This window comes from Lissotriton helveticus, chromosome 7, assembly GCF_964261635.1.
Source record: "Lissotriton helveticus chromosome 7, aLisHel1.1, whole genome shotgun sequence".
Lineage (NCBI taxonomy): Eukaryota > Metazoa > Chordata > Amphibia > Caudata > Salamandridae > Lissotriton > Lissotriton helveticus.
The window spans coordinates 888,119,962-888,137,202 of record NC_136068.1 but is presented as its reverse complement, the minus strand read 5'-3'; the positions used below and the strand labels follow the sequence as shown (position 1 = coordinate 888,137,202).

Sequence of the window (17,241 nt, the reverse complement as noted above, 5' to 3'; positions counted from 1 at the left end):
TTTCTTTCGCAATTTCTTACGTAAGTACACTAAAGAAAGTCTTAGAAAAAAAATTGTTATGTTGCAAGAATTAGATCATTGCAGAGTGCGAGAAAAAATAGGTCTGCAAGGTCATTCTCTGGCTTGTCTTTCTAAAAAAATATGCCAGAGTGTGTTTCATCACTTCAGGATGTTAGCAGTGCATCATACTAAAATGAGAAAATTGGTGAGAAAGTTGTATTATGCAAAAAGTCCAGCACTTAAACTTAAACAGTTAAATAGTGCTCTTTTGTATGGATGTGAATTAGATGTTAAGAAGATTTGTGCAGAAATTGAGGTAAGTTATTTTGGTCCAGAGGAAGGTAATGCAGAAACTGATATAATTATAGAAGGAAATGTGTTAGAAAATGTTGGACATGTTAATATTGAAAATTTTGAACAGGAAATAATAAAGTTTAAGGTAATTGCAGGTGAGAAACCAAATTTTTCTTGTGTCTGTTGTCGACGCAGTCATTACAAAAGTCAAACTAGGTTAGTTGATTTATATTTAAAAAGTGAAGATGAAAGTAATGGTCAATGGAAAGATTTTGCAACTTATTTGTTGGTGGAAAACTATTTTGATTTGGGTTTTGAGCAACGTATTTGTAAATATTGTTATAATAAATTAAATGAAAATAAAATGCCTGCTAGAGCTGTTCATAATAATCTAGAGTTGATAAATATTCCATCAGAATTGATGGATTTAAATACTTATGAGACTATTCTGATCCAATGTGTACATCCTTTTCAGGCTATTGTTCGTATGGAGCATAAGACTGGTAAATTAAATCCTTCAGATTTACAAAGAGGATTAAAGGGTAGAGTTGTATATTTGCCACTTGATTTAAAAAAAAATATGGAAACAATTGGTGTTGAAAATGTAGAAGAGGAACCTCTAGTTATTCTAGTTAATGGTGTACCTACAAAGAGTAAGAAAATCTGGCAAGATTTAGTGGATGTTAGAAAAGTCAAAAAGGCAACATTGTATTTAGTTCAAAACAATAAGTACTATAAAGATGTATACGTAGAAGAAGAAGATGTAAGTGAAGAAGAGGAGAGTGATTTGTCTATTGGACAAATTGAAAAAGTTGACCTATCCAGAAGTGAAGAAATTTATGAACATTACAGTGTTCATCCACTGCATTCCAAAGAAGCAATAGGGAATGCTATTGAATTATTTCAGATGAAAAAGGCGAAAGGAAATCCTATTAGTGTGTGGGAAGAAAGTTTGGAAGGTCGTTGTTTCCCACAGTTATTCCCTACAGGTGAAGGTACACGATATGATGATCGACCTATGCAGATTCCTGCATCTGAATACCGGACAACAAGATTATATGCCGAAGATCCGAGGTTTCGCCAATGCATTCCATATTTGTTCCATCTTCTGTTTGAGAGTGACTTATCTGGTCTCTCTTATGCAGTAAATCATATCTTAAAAAGTGGAGTTCATCTGCATAATATTTCAGCAAAGGAATTTATGGATTAAGTGCAACAGAAAGATAGTGTTTTGGATTCACACCTAATTATTTTAATGGCTTGTCAGCGTGGTACTAATGAGTATTGGTACCGTCGTCATGGAGATTTGAAGTGCATGCTTAGAAACTTAGGAGCATCAACATGGTTTTAACTCTAAGCTGTGCAGAGTATGCTTGGGAAGATTTACTTGAATTTCTTCAGGAGGCGAATGCAAACATAGAAAATATAAACTACAAGACACCTGGAGAACTGTGTTCGTTAGATCCGGTTAATGTTTGCAGATATTTTAATCATAGATTTGAAGCTATGATGTCTTTTCTTACAAACAAGAAAAATCCGCCTCTTGGTGAAGTACTGGATTTCTTTTGGAGAAAAGAATACCAAGCAAGAGGTGCTCCTCATATTCATACGCATATGCTGTTATGGATACTCCTAAATTTGGAAGAGACTCGGATGAGACTGTACTGTCTTTTATTGAACAGTATGCCACTTGTGACATACCTAATAGTACAACTGATAAGGTCTTAAGAGGAAAAGTGTTACGCTTTCAAAGTCATCGTTGTGGAAAATATTGTCGGCGAAAATTCAAATCAAAGAGTAAATTCTACACCAAATGTCGTTTTGGATTTGCACGACCGGTACTTTCAAAAGGAAGAGTCAACAATTTGATGTCATCTTTGCGACATAACATCAGAAGAAGGTCACCTAAAAATACGTACAATTTAAGAAGAGGTGAAGAATCCAAATATATAAATGACTATAACCCAGTCATTTTGTCCATGTGGAATGCTAACATGGACATACAATATGTTGCAGACAACTCTATTGCTGTGGCTCGATATGTAACGTCTTACATCACAACATCTGAAAAGACGGAACTGAAGGAGATGTGGGAAGACATTTCTCATGAAAAGAGCCTAAGCAAGAAATTGTATACGTACAGTTTGAAGATGTTGTCTCATCGAGAAATTGGAGCATATGAATGTTGTGACCGATTATCATCAGCAAGTCTTCATGCTAAATCAAGGACTATTCTCTGGGTGAGTTTGGGTCTTGCAGAAACACGAAACCGTGTTCTAAAACCTGTGCAAGAAATTGAATATTTAGCCCAGAAAGAACCAAACAGTACAGACATTCTGAAAACAAATATGTTGGATACATACTATCCAAATAGAAGTACTCTTCTAGAAAACATTTGTCTGTATGAAATACTTCAAAACTACACTTTTAAAAGGAATGTTACAGAGAACATTGATAAAGGTGTATATGCTGTAATTGGACAAGAAGGATGTCTGGTGAAGCAAAGAAAAGGACACTTGATTAATCATTGGAAACTGAGTTGCGAAACAGCTGACAAAAGAGAATTTTACTATTTTGCTCTTTTGCAACTCTTTAAACCATGGCGTAGAGAAGAGGAACTACTTGGGGACTTTGATAGTTATGAAGATTCATTCAACGCATCTAAAAGTAGTATTGAATGTACTGTTTTTAGTAATTATCTGCAAATGTTGAATGATGAAATAGAGCAAGAAGTGACAATTGCAGCGGAGATTGCTAGAGATAGTTCACAAGATAGTCAAAGTTCGGCTTCATTAAGTCAAGATCCACTGGGACAACCAGTTATCCAAAATGAAGCAGCCACTGCCATGGATGAGGTGGAAAGAGCAATGCAGCAAGGTCAAGAGGAAGTAATCAACTTAGAAGAATTAAAGAAGCAATTTAATATTGAGCAAAAATAGATATATGATGAAGTGACAGAGCACATTGAGCATGGCTTTCGTCATGAGAGAAAAGATTGCTCATGTATGTCATTTGAACCTATTCGATTACATGTAAGGGGAGAAGCTGGAACTGGTAAAAGTTTCCTAATTAAAGGAATTACTACATAATTACAGCAAAGAACTCAGTCAACACTGTCGTGTGTTGTTACTGCTCCAACTGGATTGGCAGCACATAATATTAAAGGTATTACTTTACATCGTTTACTGATGCTGCCAGTTGAACATGAAAATAAATTACAATATCACAAGCTATCTGGAGAAGCTTGTTTTGAAGTTTCTAGAGTGCTTAAAAAAATTAAACTTATTATTATTGATGAAGTAAGCATGGTATCTAATTTAATGCTTGCTTTTGTGCATTTAAGAATGCAACAGATACTTAAGACAGAGTATAATGTGTTATTTGGAGGTAAACATGTCATAGTTTTTGGAGATCTACTCCAACTAACTCCAGTGAAAGGACAACCTGTATTTGAAACTGTTACGCATGAGGAGACTAGAAAGTGCCTGGGCAGTATTGGAAATGTTAATATATGGTCACATTTCAAATATACTGAACTGATTCAAAATATGCGACAGGCAAAGGATACTAAATATGGAAATATTCTTCAAGATATCAGGATTGGAAAACTAACTGAAGATGCGAAACACACTCTACGAACACGATTACTTTCCAAGCTGTTTCCTAATGAAGATAATGTACCTGAGAAAATATATAGTAAAGAGGTAGCAGATAAATCAGTGATATGCTTGATGCCAACTGTGAAAGAATGTTCAGTTTTTAATGAGAAAATGTTGAATTTAGAAAATCAACAAATTAGGAAACTGGAAGCTAAAGATAGAATAGAGCATGAAGGTAGTACTATTGTTTTGTCTGAAAAGTTGAAGTTAAAATTGGATTCTCTTCAAAAAAGTATATCTAAAACTGCTGGTTTAGAGAAAAATCTGTATGTATGTTTAAATTGTTGGATAATTTTAAGGAGAAATTTACATGTAGAAAGAGGATTGGTAAATGGAGCAATGGGTAATGTTGTTGGTTTTGTTAATTATACAAATAGAGATGAGATTGAATTTTTAAGAATAAAATTTGATGGAATTGAGGAAGTTCAGCAAATTAGTCGCTGTTCAAATCGTTTTTTGCTTGTGAAAGACTTATATGTCCGTCGGAAGCAATTTCCAATTTGTTTGGCATATGCAGTGACTATTCACAAATCTCAAGGTTTAAGTGTAGATTGTGCTTTGGTAAATATTGGAAGCACTGTATTCAAAGAGGGTATGGCATATGTTGCTTTATCGTGAGTTAGAACTTTATGTGGACTTTATTTAATTGATTATGATGAGACAAAGATTCGTGCAGATTTAAATTGTGTGAAGGAGTATAATAGGTTAAGAAGAGAATATGCTCCAAGTTTACCTCAATATCCTTTAATTGAAAGGCGTATGGTTGGTCAGAAAAGGAAAAATGAGGAGAAATGTGCTGAAGTAGTTGAGAAACGACGAAAAAAAGATGTAGCTGTTGTTGGTAGGCATAAGAAAACGGTTAGTATTGAAGAGATTGTTGGATTTAAGTTTGAAAACAGGTCTGGTGTCAACTGTTATGCAAATGTAGTAGTTAATGTTGTTTTTTTTCTAAATGTACAGATTGTAGAAAATCAGGAGCAAACATTTTGCTATTCCTTAAATTCTATATTTGAAAAATGTAGTAGTGGTGAAAGTGAAGTAGGAAGTGTTTCAGAACTAAGGAATGTTTTAGACATATGTGCAGGAGTAAAGCAATTTTCACAGAATATTCAGCAAGATTGTCAGGAATTTATTATGTATATGTTTACAGTTTTGGAAGATGAAGGTGTAGATATTGATAATCTTTTTGGCCTTTCTTATAAATGGGAACATAACTGTGATAATTGCTCATTTTCAAGTAGTACTGATATACACAGTGAAAGATTTATATATTTAACATTACCAGACTGTAAAGAAGTGTCTTTTAATAAACTAGTTAAAGATGCGCATCAGAACATGGTCTGTTCTCAATGTAAGTCTGAAATGTTATCAACTTTATTTATCCATAGATATGGACAATATGTAATATTAATGTTTCAACGATGCAGAGCTGATGGGAGTAAATTGTCAACTTTAATTAAAAATGTTGTGGCTACTCAAGTATCTATTTCTAGACGAACATTTGTAACTGTAGCCATTATTTTTCATGAAGGGCCTTCCACATCATCAGGACATTATACAGCTTATTTGAAGTGTGGAAGTGGCTGGACGCTTTGCAATGATACCCAATTGACTTTTAAGAAACGTTTGCCTTTTGCCTTAACTAACTCCTATCTGCTATTTTTGGAACCCAAATTTCAGTAGAATCACTTGCTGTAGGAAGATTAATACTGTAAAGATATGAAACTTTCTTGTTTACAAATATCATGTGACTGAGGGTCTACAAATCTATAAATGAAATTTGTGTTTGGTATAGTGATAACATCAGGTAGAAATTTAGTTAATGTTTGGTGGTATAAAGCATGTTACACATTTTTACTGTAAAGGTTCACAAAAGAATAGATAAGATTAAGATTAAGAAATTTCAGAAAAAAACTACTTAACTCATAGTATTTGGCCATGTGGAAAAATATGAGAGAAGAAAATTAGTTCTTTAGATAATTATTTTAGAACATATATGGACGCAAGTTTTTGGGAGAGGTATTTAAAAGGTAATGAGTTAACTTATACAATTTAGCCATGCGGAAAGGTATGAGAGAAGAAAATGTATACTTAAGATAGATTTTTATAGGAGATACTTGCACGGTGTTTTTTTGAGATATATTTAAAAATAGGTCGTATAGTTTAATTAGTTTGTAACTGTGGAAGATGTAGTGTGCTTACTCAAGAAATTGCGAATTTGAGAAAAACATTTAAGATATGTTTTTTTCAGGTATTTATAATATGTATGGAGATTTTGGATGGGTTTTTTAAACACAATCATTTTGATTGTGTTTTTTTCCCCCCGCTGTTATATGATGATTAATATTGAAATCACTGTTTATAGTGAAAATCAATGTATTCTGAGGACAGCAAAAATAAACCATTTAATATGTTGTTTGAGTTATTTTGTTACATTGAATTTAGAAATATGTATTATAACAAATTTTTTTACTGTCTTCCACAGATATTATATTTATAAGGTAAGTACAACTAATAACATCCAAGAGTTTTCTCTGCCTCTCTCTTATTGACTCCTACTTTTTTTTATTTTATGAAATGTACATTATAATCTTATTTTTACTTTTCTTCCACAGGTACTACGTTTTTAAAAGAAATTTACTTTACTTTTTTATTATTTTTTAGGTAAGAATAAAAAATAAAGAAACTTTTACATCACTGTGTCATTTCTTTGTCTATCCTGCTTAAAGCAATGTCATGTTTAATATAAGCACTTCCACATAGGATTGGGTGCATTGTTATAAGGCATGCTTTAAAAGTGATTTAATGAAATGAGCGACATTTCACTGAGTGAGTTCAGCAACACTGATATATGAAAACATTGGTGGGAAATGATATTAAATGTTACATGTTGTTCTTTCCAGGAGTTTAAGTTCTTTGCTGCAGTGGCAATTCTGCCACAGCATTAGGGGGCCGGGGGGCTGAGTGGTACTTCTATGCTCATGATAGAGCTACTCCTTCATGAGCCACGGTTGAGATCTGTTCATGATACAGTGGTTCTGTCATGGCTCTGCTTAGTCAATAGAACGTGTCATGGAGGCGCAATATTAGTGCTGTGCAAGCACAGCGGCAAGCCCATGACAAAACTGGCCCATCCTGAGGACAGCTGAGGTAATGCTCGTGATGGAGCGGCTCTGTCATGAGCATGGAAGGACTTAAAAGGTGTTAAAAAAACCTGAGGGGTCTCTTCAAAGAGAGTGTTGGTTGTAATTTAAAGGGCACTTTAAAACACATTGTGGCAGCTTTATGTTGACGTTGCGTCTCTTTGCGCCACAATATCGTCAGTTTATTTAATACAATGACAGTGGAAATAATGTACCATATTTACAACATTATGGATCTAGGAGATATGTCACATTCTAAAGCCCTGCACCATAAAGAAGTGTTCCTCTGAAGGAATGCGTCTTGAAAGTGGCTGACTGTAATGCATGATATTTCACTCAGTGACTTTCAGACCCATGCTGTTTCAAAACTGTGCATGTGCTTGAAGCAGGCGTAGGTATTGACGCAGTATTGTGAATATAGTGCATTGGTGAGCCTTGCTGGAGCTGCATCACACTTGCGATGCAACTCTAGTAATGTATTACTTTTTCAGCACAGATGTGTTACGCATGTATGGTGTTTTTGTACCATGGTGCGCCACATTTCAAATGTGGCACACCATGGGTAACGGAGCACTAGCATACTGTGGTGCACATTAACTGGTGCATATCTGGGTATGAAGTAGTTAACATAAATCTGCCCCATAGGTTACAAATCCGCGTTTAGTAGAGTGTTCGGCCTTTGTAGTGTTATGTTTTTTCTGTTATTCTATGTAGGTATGTAATATTGCAAGATTTTTGTCACGAAAAAGAAGCCATGAGTATTGGGTTTGTGAAAGATTGCAAGATTTTTAAAATTAAAAAGCAAGAACCATGGCATTGTTTAATATAGCATTGTAAATACTTATCTTTAATAATGATGAGAGAGTAAAAAAAGGTTAACCTGATGTTTTAAAGTTATTCACAGGCTTCTTTAGAGGAAATGTTCTATATGATTGTAGCGTGGGTGTTTGACTTTTTTATAGGTAATAGAATGCATTTTGTATGCTGTAGCATGAGGAGTACTACATAGTTGAATATTCTTCAGTGCTTATTTTCATTTTGTAAGTGGTATTGAGACCGACACAGAACTTCAATGGATCGGAGGGGCTGTTCCTGTGCATCTGGAGGACTGCCAAGCCGTTGCAGCAGTGGGAGTGAGGCCTCTCACAGGGGCGTAGCGCAGCTCCTTTTGATGCTCACAATTGCAGATAACAGGGTAGAGATGTCTGTGGAATTCATAGATGGTTAGTCACACTAGAGTGTGGGCGGCGCCCCTAGCACTTCATTATGGCACACAGGGGAGCCGCGTTGCACAGTTTGAGAATCAGAGACTTAGGAGATAAACCTTCATAATAGGAAGGCTTCTAAGTGATAAAAATCGCCGGTGCTCGGCGTTAAAAATATCACTATTGGTGGAATTTTCCACGGTGTTAGTGCTTCAACAGAAATGGGAAGACATATCTGATAGAAAATCCTGTAACAATCTCAGTATTTCACATTATCGCGTGAAAAGAAAGTCTTTCGAAAGATGTTGAACGTTGTTCTCTTTTGAGAGTAGAAAAGATAGTGAGAGAAGTGGGTGGAGTTCTCCGTGTAAATTGCAGAATAGAAACTACTAAGAACCAATTGGAAGTGTTGTTTTCAAGTCACATGACTTCACATGCGCGTCTCAGGACGTGTACGCGGTGACAGTATCTGGTCACGTACGCCATTTGGAAGTAGCGGTCTAATTCAGCGAAGTTTCAAAACGTGAAAAGGAGTAAATCCAAACACATCCGGATTTAATATATCTTCTGAGCTCGATTCAAGCATACAATTGTTAAAGTATAAAACCTTTTATATTTTTTTTTTAAAATACCAAGGTGTGTACATTCGGTCACGCACGAAAGATTAAAAAGACATTCGGCTCCATTTAATGAAAATTTTCATAATAATAAAAAAGAAGCCTAGGTTTAGTGTCTTTGACGTAGTATAAGTTCTTTGATGGGTCTATGAAGAAATTTAATAAGTTGCAATTGCAAAGTTTTCACGAAATATATAGGCGGGTGCGCGCACACGGTCGCGCACGAACGAAAGGCAAAAAAGCGGAGATAAACCCCCTTTATAATATGCTCCTGGAGCTGTTTTTGTTACAATGAGTTAGTTATGAAAATAACTTTTTTTTTTTTTTTTAAACAACTGTTATGTTGTTTTTGATTTTTTAAACTTGCAACAACATTTTCAAGTGTGACACAGGATCAAAATGAAATGAAGAAATGTATCTTTTCTCGGGGCATTTATGACTCTCAATTTTTAGTTTAGTAAGAACGAGGCTCTGCTCTCCGTACAGAGGAATTTCTCCACACTCGTTGCATTTCATGTGCACCTTTGCAAGATATGGTCTCAAGTCCATCACAGCACTCGATGGAGATACAGGTCGTCCACCAGAATATGTGCTGGCCACCTCTGATGGTAATAGCGTGGCCAGGGCTCTTGTCGATGCCTTTGCAAATTCCACAGGGTGCACTTGTTTGACATGCCGCACCATGGTATGTATGGAAAAGGAATATTTTTTTCTTGGATTTCCTCTTGAGAGAACCGAATTGCATATCGTGCAGGTAACTTTTGGCGCATTCACTTTCTTTTGTTCTTCAGGATAAGTGAAAAATTGCAAAATAAAAGATTCCTTTTTTCTTTTTAAAGGTAGTCGCTCATTTCCTTCAGATTCGGAAGATGAATGCGGGGCGGCAGCCATTTCAGCAAAGTCTTCCGAAGGGTGTTGAACGTCGTTCTCTTTTGAGAGTAGAAAAGATAGTGAGAGAAGTGGGTGGAGTTCTCCGTGTAAATTGCAGAATATAAACTACTAAGAACCAATTGGGAGTGTTGTTTTCAAGTCACATGACTTCACATGCGCGTCTCAGGACGTCTACGCGGTGATAGTATCTGGTCACGTACGCCATTTGGAAGTAGCGGTCTAATTCAGCGAAGTTTCAAAACGTGAAAAGGAGTAAATCTAAACACATCCGGATTTTATATATCTTCTGAGCTCGATTCAAGCATACAATTGTTAAAGTATAAAACCTTTTATATATTTTTTTAAAATACCAAGGTGTGTACATTCGGTCACACACGAAAGTTTAAAAAGACATTCGGCTCCATTTAATGAAAATTTTCATAATATTAAAAATGAAGCCTAGGTTTAGTCTCTTTGACGTAGTATAAGTTCTTTGATGGGTCTATGAAGAAATTCAATAAGTTCAGATTGCAAAGTTTTCACAAAATATATAGGCGGGTGCGCGCAGTCGGTCGCGCACAAAAGCCTGGAAATGCGCTATCCATTTTATTGAGAACTGTTGCCGAGAGTGTGCACACCGGGTCGTGCACGAAAGTTTAGAAAGGCTATTTTTATTTACAGGCAAATTTTAATGCGTTGAAAAAAAGGCAAGGTACAGACTTTCTAATTCTGTATCGCTTTACAAGGAGTCTCTATGCAACTTGAACAGTGAAGAAAACGGCTTGTTTCTGAAAAAAATATCGCCAGAACTTTATTGACAAAAGTATAGGTTGTATACACGAGATATTTCTGAATTAGCATTTTAAAAACCAATGAAATTCACTGAAAAAACCATAGGTTTTACACACGTTATAGTTAGGAAGTAGCATTTACAAAACCTATGAAATTCACTGAAAAAACCATAGGTTTGACACCAGTTATAGTTAGCTGGAAATTTTACTGATATAAAACCAATGAAATTCCACGTTATAGTTAGTTGGACTCACTATAACTTGCGCGTGTAATGCACTGCTGATGACGTCACATATTACATCACTCATGACATCACTGATGACACCATCCTTGTGACACAGTGACAGACCTCCTTTCACTGTAATCTAACCCTTGAAACGCATATTCAAAAATAGAAACTAAAATGTTCAAAAAAATGGAGATACCCATACCAGTTACAACAACCAATTCAATAATTCCACCATCTATATACACATGCACTAATTCACCAACAGTTCTATATAGTCAGTCATACATATATTCACTAATCATACGTAGTGATACACGTACACATCCTGTTACACACCGACAGTCATCCAAAAGTTATTCACACACATACTCACACATGCAAATAAACTATTGAACATCCATTTATTTGCATAAACAGCTATACACACACTACCACTTTACTTCTAAGGAAACTTACACATACTGACTCTCTTAAAAAATCACTTATAGAAACACATACTAATTTAAACAGGAACTCTTACAATCCCTCACTCTCACATATAGTCACTTATATACATCAATATTCACATATACTACATTAAAACATATGTAGTTACTGATAAAGACACTAATAAGACAGTCATTCACTCACTAACACAGACATATGCACACTAATCCACCCATACAGTCGTGCACATATGCTGTCTTCAAAACACATACAAACAGAGACTTAGTCATTCTTGCATCTATGTAGTAAGTAATACCCCCACCAAACCATGCAAACACTCATACTGATACTAAGAAAAACATCTAATAACCTATATACATACACATGTACCTACTCATCAACCCATGCAGCCACTTATACACAAAGTGAAACACTAATACATATATTTAAATATTTAAGCATTACTCAGTAATATATGTATTCACTAAGATATTCAATAATATATACATATATAACACATATTTATTTTTCAGAAAGACACACATTCACTGGATGGTGTCATCAGTGATGTCATGAGTGATGTAATATGTGACGTCATCAGCAGTGCATTACACGCGCAAGTTATAGTGAGTCCAACTAACTATAACGTGGAATTTCATTGGGTTTATATCAGTAAAATTTCCAGCTAACTATAACTGGTGTCAAAGCTATGGTTTTTTCAGTGAATTTCATAGGTTTTGTAAATGCTACTTCCTAACTATAACGTGTGTAAAACCTATGTTTTTTTCAGTGAATATATATATATATATATATATATATATTACCTACTGGCGGTCGCCAGTAGGTATATATAGTTAGGATTTTTTCTCTATGGGTTTTTTGAAAATTCTATGTCTAATAACTTTGCCGTTTGTGGACGGAATTGGCTGAAATTTTCAGGAAAATGGCACATTTTGTTTCTGAGCAGCCTTTGAAAATTTGGGGGGGGTTCGTCAAGGGGGGGCCGAGAAAAAAGGGGGGTCCCAAAACGCGTTTTTCCCATGTTAATTTCCATAGGGCGGTTGGCCTCACTTTTAGCCCGAACGGCTGAATGGATTTGCACGAAACTTGGCAAAATTGTAGGGACTGGTAGCCCGATGTGCCTTTTGTAGGTCTCAATATATGTGCTCCAGTGGATTTTGAGAAATTAACGTTTAAAAAAAGATATATATCTGTAAGCGCGGACCAGGCAGCGCACTGGTTCGCGGACTTTTCGCGCAACGGAGCTTTGTGAAGCGAAGCTGATTGGTTCTCCGGCGTCTGTCAACATTCCAAACAGTCCGTAGCGGCCGCCATCTTGTCTCTCGGTAGGATCGAGAGACAAGAGGAGGTCAAAACAAAGGGGGAAATAACTATAAGGGGGCATAGTAGATCCTCGCTGACCCCCTAGGTTTGATGTGGAGGTTTTAAAAGGGCCCCGCGGGGCAAAAAAAAATAATAATAATAATAATCGAACGGCTGAATGGATTTGCACGAAACTTGGCAAAATTGTAGGGACTGGTAGCCCGATGTGCCTTTGCTAGGTCTCAATATATGTGCTCCAGTGGATTTTGAGAAATTAACGTTAAAAAAAAAGTATATATCTGTAACAGCGCACCGCTTCGCGTACTTTTCGCGTTACGGAGCTTTGCGAAGCGAAGCTGATTGGCTCTCCGGTGTCTGTAAACATTCCAAACAGTCCGTAGCGGCCGCCATCTTGTCTCTCGGTAGGATCGAACAGCTGAATGGATTTGCACGAAACTTGGAAAAATTGTAGGGACTGGTAGCCCGATGTGCCTTTGCTAGGTCTCAATATATGTGCTTCAGTGCATTTTGAGAAATTAACGTTCAGAAACAAGATATATATCTGTAACAGCGCTCCGCTTTGCGGAGATAAAATTATATGTGTATTACCTAGCTGTTGCTTTTGTTGATTATTTTTTTATTTTTTTTATTTTTTAAGGATTGTTTATTGTGTTTCATAATTTATTAAACTTTCTAACGCGGCGCGTCATATGACGCATTACGCGACAACGCAGGTCCAGAATATAGTCAAAATGTCTCCACCAACCAGCGGACGGCACACAACCCCTTTCAGCAGGCTAAATAGTTCTGTTAAATGACAACAGAAGGGACAGGCAACAAGAACCATCAGTCAAAGAGGGGAGGGCAAGTTCTTCTCTACCGGGTGACGTTGGAGCGCTACCGGAACTGATCGAATTGGTAGTCTACAGTGTTTCTGGATGTTTCAGACTGAAGCTGGCGTTAGCATGAGAGCACCACCATTTCGTAGCTCCGTCGTGGCCATTCCACGAGCAATCATGCTAGGCGCTCCCCACCAGAAGCCTGCGGGAGTCGGGGGCCCCCAAGACTTTTGTAGAATCTTCAAGGATGAGGGGACGCTTTCGAGAATGGAGCCCAAGCTCTAGCAGACAAGCGTCCGAGTTCCAAGGTGTCGCAGGCCCATTTAGTGGACCACGCCCAAATCTGAAGAGATGGCCGCCATTTTGAGAGTCCTGTGGCAGCCGCCTATCGCTGCACCGCAAGAGCGGGAGCAACTCAAGTACATGGTGAGCGAGACGCTGTAGTCGAAAGAGCGGGCGGTAAACAGCTGAATAGCGGAAGAGGCACAGTGTAGCAAAAGCGGGCTGAATGGCAAATGAAACGGAAAAGGGGTGCCCCACTACAGCGTGTCTTTAGGTGAAACGGATTGTGGGACAAGGTGAAGAATGGAAGAGTCACCAAAAGGAAAAAAGTTCCGCTTGACCCCGGGAGCCGGCCACCTATGTCGGGGGCGATCTCAGGCAAAACCAGGGCAACACGACTTGGGGAGGGGGCCGGAGCCAAGCGCCCCCTCCGAGTCCGCGACATGACACCGTCCCTCGGGGGCCTCCGTCAAGCGGTTCAGGGTGGCACCGCATCACAACAGCCCCCACTTACTTTAAGAATAGTGAAGATGAAGCAATTGCAAATAGGCTTCAGACAATGTTACAAGCACTCCTCAAAACTTTGAACTTTCAGAGTGCATGAGTTGGGACAGCGAGGGGTGATTTGGTTTCTCGGACTGTTTTTCTGGTCTCTCACCACTGGCATACTTTAACGTTTTCTTGTTTCTAGGACATTAATAGGTTTTATCATTACGTTATGTTATCGTTTCTTTGTTTGTTGTTTAATAAAAGTTCATGTTCATCAGTGGCCTACTGATTTTCGTTTTCCTATTTTTTTCTTTCCAGGTTGTTTCATGGTAAAGTTTCTGTTAACAGGATACAGTGATCACTTCGTTATTATTGCATATGTCCTTTTCACTAGGGGTGCTCTCTGGTCGGGCCAGATGACGTATCTCTAGTAAATGGTCCGGGTGAAAAAGGTGCATCAATCAGTGGGGAGTAGATAGGCATGACAGATTACAACGGGGGAGAAAGGTCCGCATTACGTACCCTTTCACTACTTGCAAAGATTTTCCTACGTTTATTTGCAAACAGGGAATACCTCCAAAAAGAACTAATTCCCAAACAGTCAATGTTCGGACAATCAATCAATCAATGAGGAATGAAATAGGTACGACGTGTTAAAGGCTTGCGTTACCTACCCTTCACTATCTGCAAAGGGAGATAGAATATTCCTATTCTTCCTCGTTTGCAGGTAGAGAAGATCGTTAAGAGAATTAACTTCGAACAATTCAATGCTCGATTGAAACAATCAACAAGGGGTACTGTGAACACAAATGAACGCCGCTTATATACATACGCATTGCTATTTTCAACAGGTTGTTCCTAATGTTTCTATTTTAGCGAGGTCAAAAGAGATCCCATTAGTGGCCTACTGATTTTGCTCGATTCCTTTTGTTTTTTTACACGATTTTTCGCTATCTGCAAAGACTAAACAGAGTATTGCGACTCTGTGCTTGTTTGTAAATAGAGAATGAACCAAAGAGAACAATCAATCAAATGGAGAGAGAAGCAGGCACGACGGATTACAAAGGGGGAAAGGGCTGCGTTAACTACCCTTCACTATCTGCAAAGAGAGAGTACTCCTAATAGAAATGAGGGGTGGGGGGCAGCAATCAAAGCAGATCAGTGTGCATAAACACGAAGAAAAAAATTTCTTACCACGTACTTGACATTCGACAGCTTATGATATTTGCTATTAAAAAACCATTGAAATTCACTGAAAAAACCATAGGTTATAGACCATATATAGTTAGGAATTAGCATTTACAAAACCTTGAAAATTCACTGAAAAAACCATAGGTTATAGACCATATATAGTTAGGAATTAGCATTTAAAAAACCTTATTTTACTCACACAAAACCATTGAAATTCCATATATAGTTAGTTGCACTAACTATATATTGCGCACCCGCAATCCACTGCTGATGATGTCACATATTACATCATTCATGACATGGTCAGTGACATCACTGATGACATCACTGATGACATCTCAAATGACATCACTGATGACATCACTGATGACATCTCATTTGACATCAATGACCACATCACTGATGATATCATTCATGTGACAATACAATGCATCTCCTCACATTTTAATATAACCTCTGTTTCACCCAGTGTTAAAAACAGAGTATAATTTTTGAAACCATTGACACACCAATACTAGTTACTACATACGTACTCACTGATTCCTACGTCTACACACACATTCACTCATTCACCCATACAATCATTCATACATACAATCACTCATCTTTACAACACTATCATATGCACTCATAAACCTATACAGACACTCACACTCTGCCACTCATCCATGGAGTTACTCACACACCTAGTCAGTCCTGTAAAGAATCAATCACACTTCCATTTTCTTGTCTATACAGTTAAACATAGAGCACCTTACATTTTCAAACATATAGTAACACATACTTACTTTCTTATACAATCATTGATACTGATCTGCACAGAGTCACACACCTCCCAGCCAGCCACACACACACTCAGTCTCCCATACAAATACTTGGACAATCAATCAATAACCCATATAGTTAATCATATAGCTACTGATCAACACATGCAGTAGTTTACAGAACAACAGACATAATGATGCACAAATTAAGACAGTTTAGTCACTAACCCATGCACTCAGTGAGACACATTTAATCACTCACTCATACATTCAGTCATGCACCTACTAAATCCTTCGTCCAGACAGTTATACATCTACTCATTCTTCAATATCTAAAACATATTTAAACTTTACAGAAACACACAGTCACTGGATGATGTCATCAGTGATGTCATCAGTGATGTCATTTGAGATGTCATCAGTGATGTCATCAGTGATGTCACTGACCATGTCATGAATGATGTAATATGTGACATCATCAGCAGTGGATTGCGGGTGCGCAATATATAGTTAGTGCAACTAACTATATATGGAATTTCAATGGTTTTGTGTGAGTAAAATAAGGTTTTTTAAATGCTAATTCCTAACTATATATGGTCTATAACCTATGGTTTTTTCAGTGAATTTTCAAGGTTTTGTAAATGCTAATTCCTAACTATATATGGTCTATAACCTATGGTTTTTTCAGTGAATATATATATATATATATATATTACCTACTGGCGATAGCCAGTAGGTATATATAGTTAGGACCTAGTTACCATTGGAAATTCTGAACATTCTATTTGGAATAACTTTGTTGCCGATTGAGGGGTCTGCCTGTAATTTTCCTTAAAGTTGCCTCTGCACCTTCCCTGAAAGTTTCAGGGGGATTCGTCAAGCGGGGGCCGCGAAAAAAGGGGGCCCTCAAAACGTGTTTTCCCCATGTTAATTTCCATAGGGACATTCTGACAAGGCTACAGCTCGAATGGCTGAACGGAATTACACCAGATTTGGCAAAATGATAGGGTCTGGTATGCAGCAGTGCCTTTTGTAAGTTTGGTGTAAATCCCTCCAGTAGTTTTTGAGAAAATTGAGTGTGAAATTGAGTCCAATGCAATTTTCCATAGGACCTTTAG

The 17,241-nt window shown here is 37.2% G+C and overlaps 1 protein-coding gene across 1 annotated transcript in view; it reads right to left on the bottom strand.

The window, feature by feature from the left end:
* LOC144769322 (uncharacterized) overlaps positions 1-17,241 on the bottom strand; it is a 121,518-nt gene that overhangs the window by 44,174 nt on the left and 60,103 nt on the right. The gene's annotated exons all lie outside the window — the stretch shown is intronic.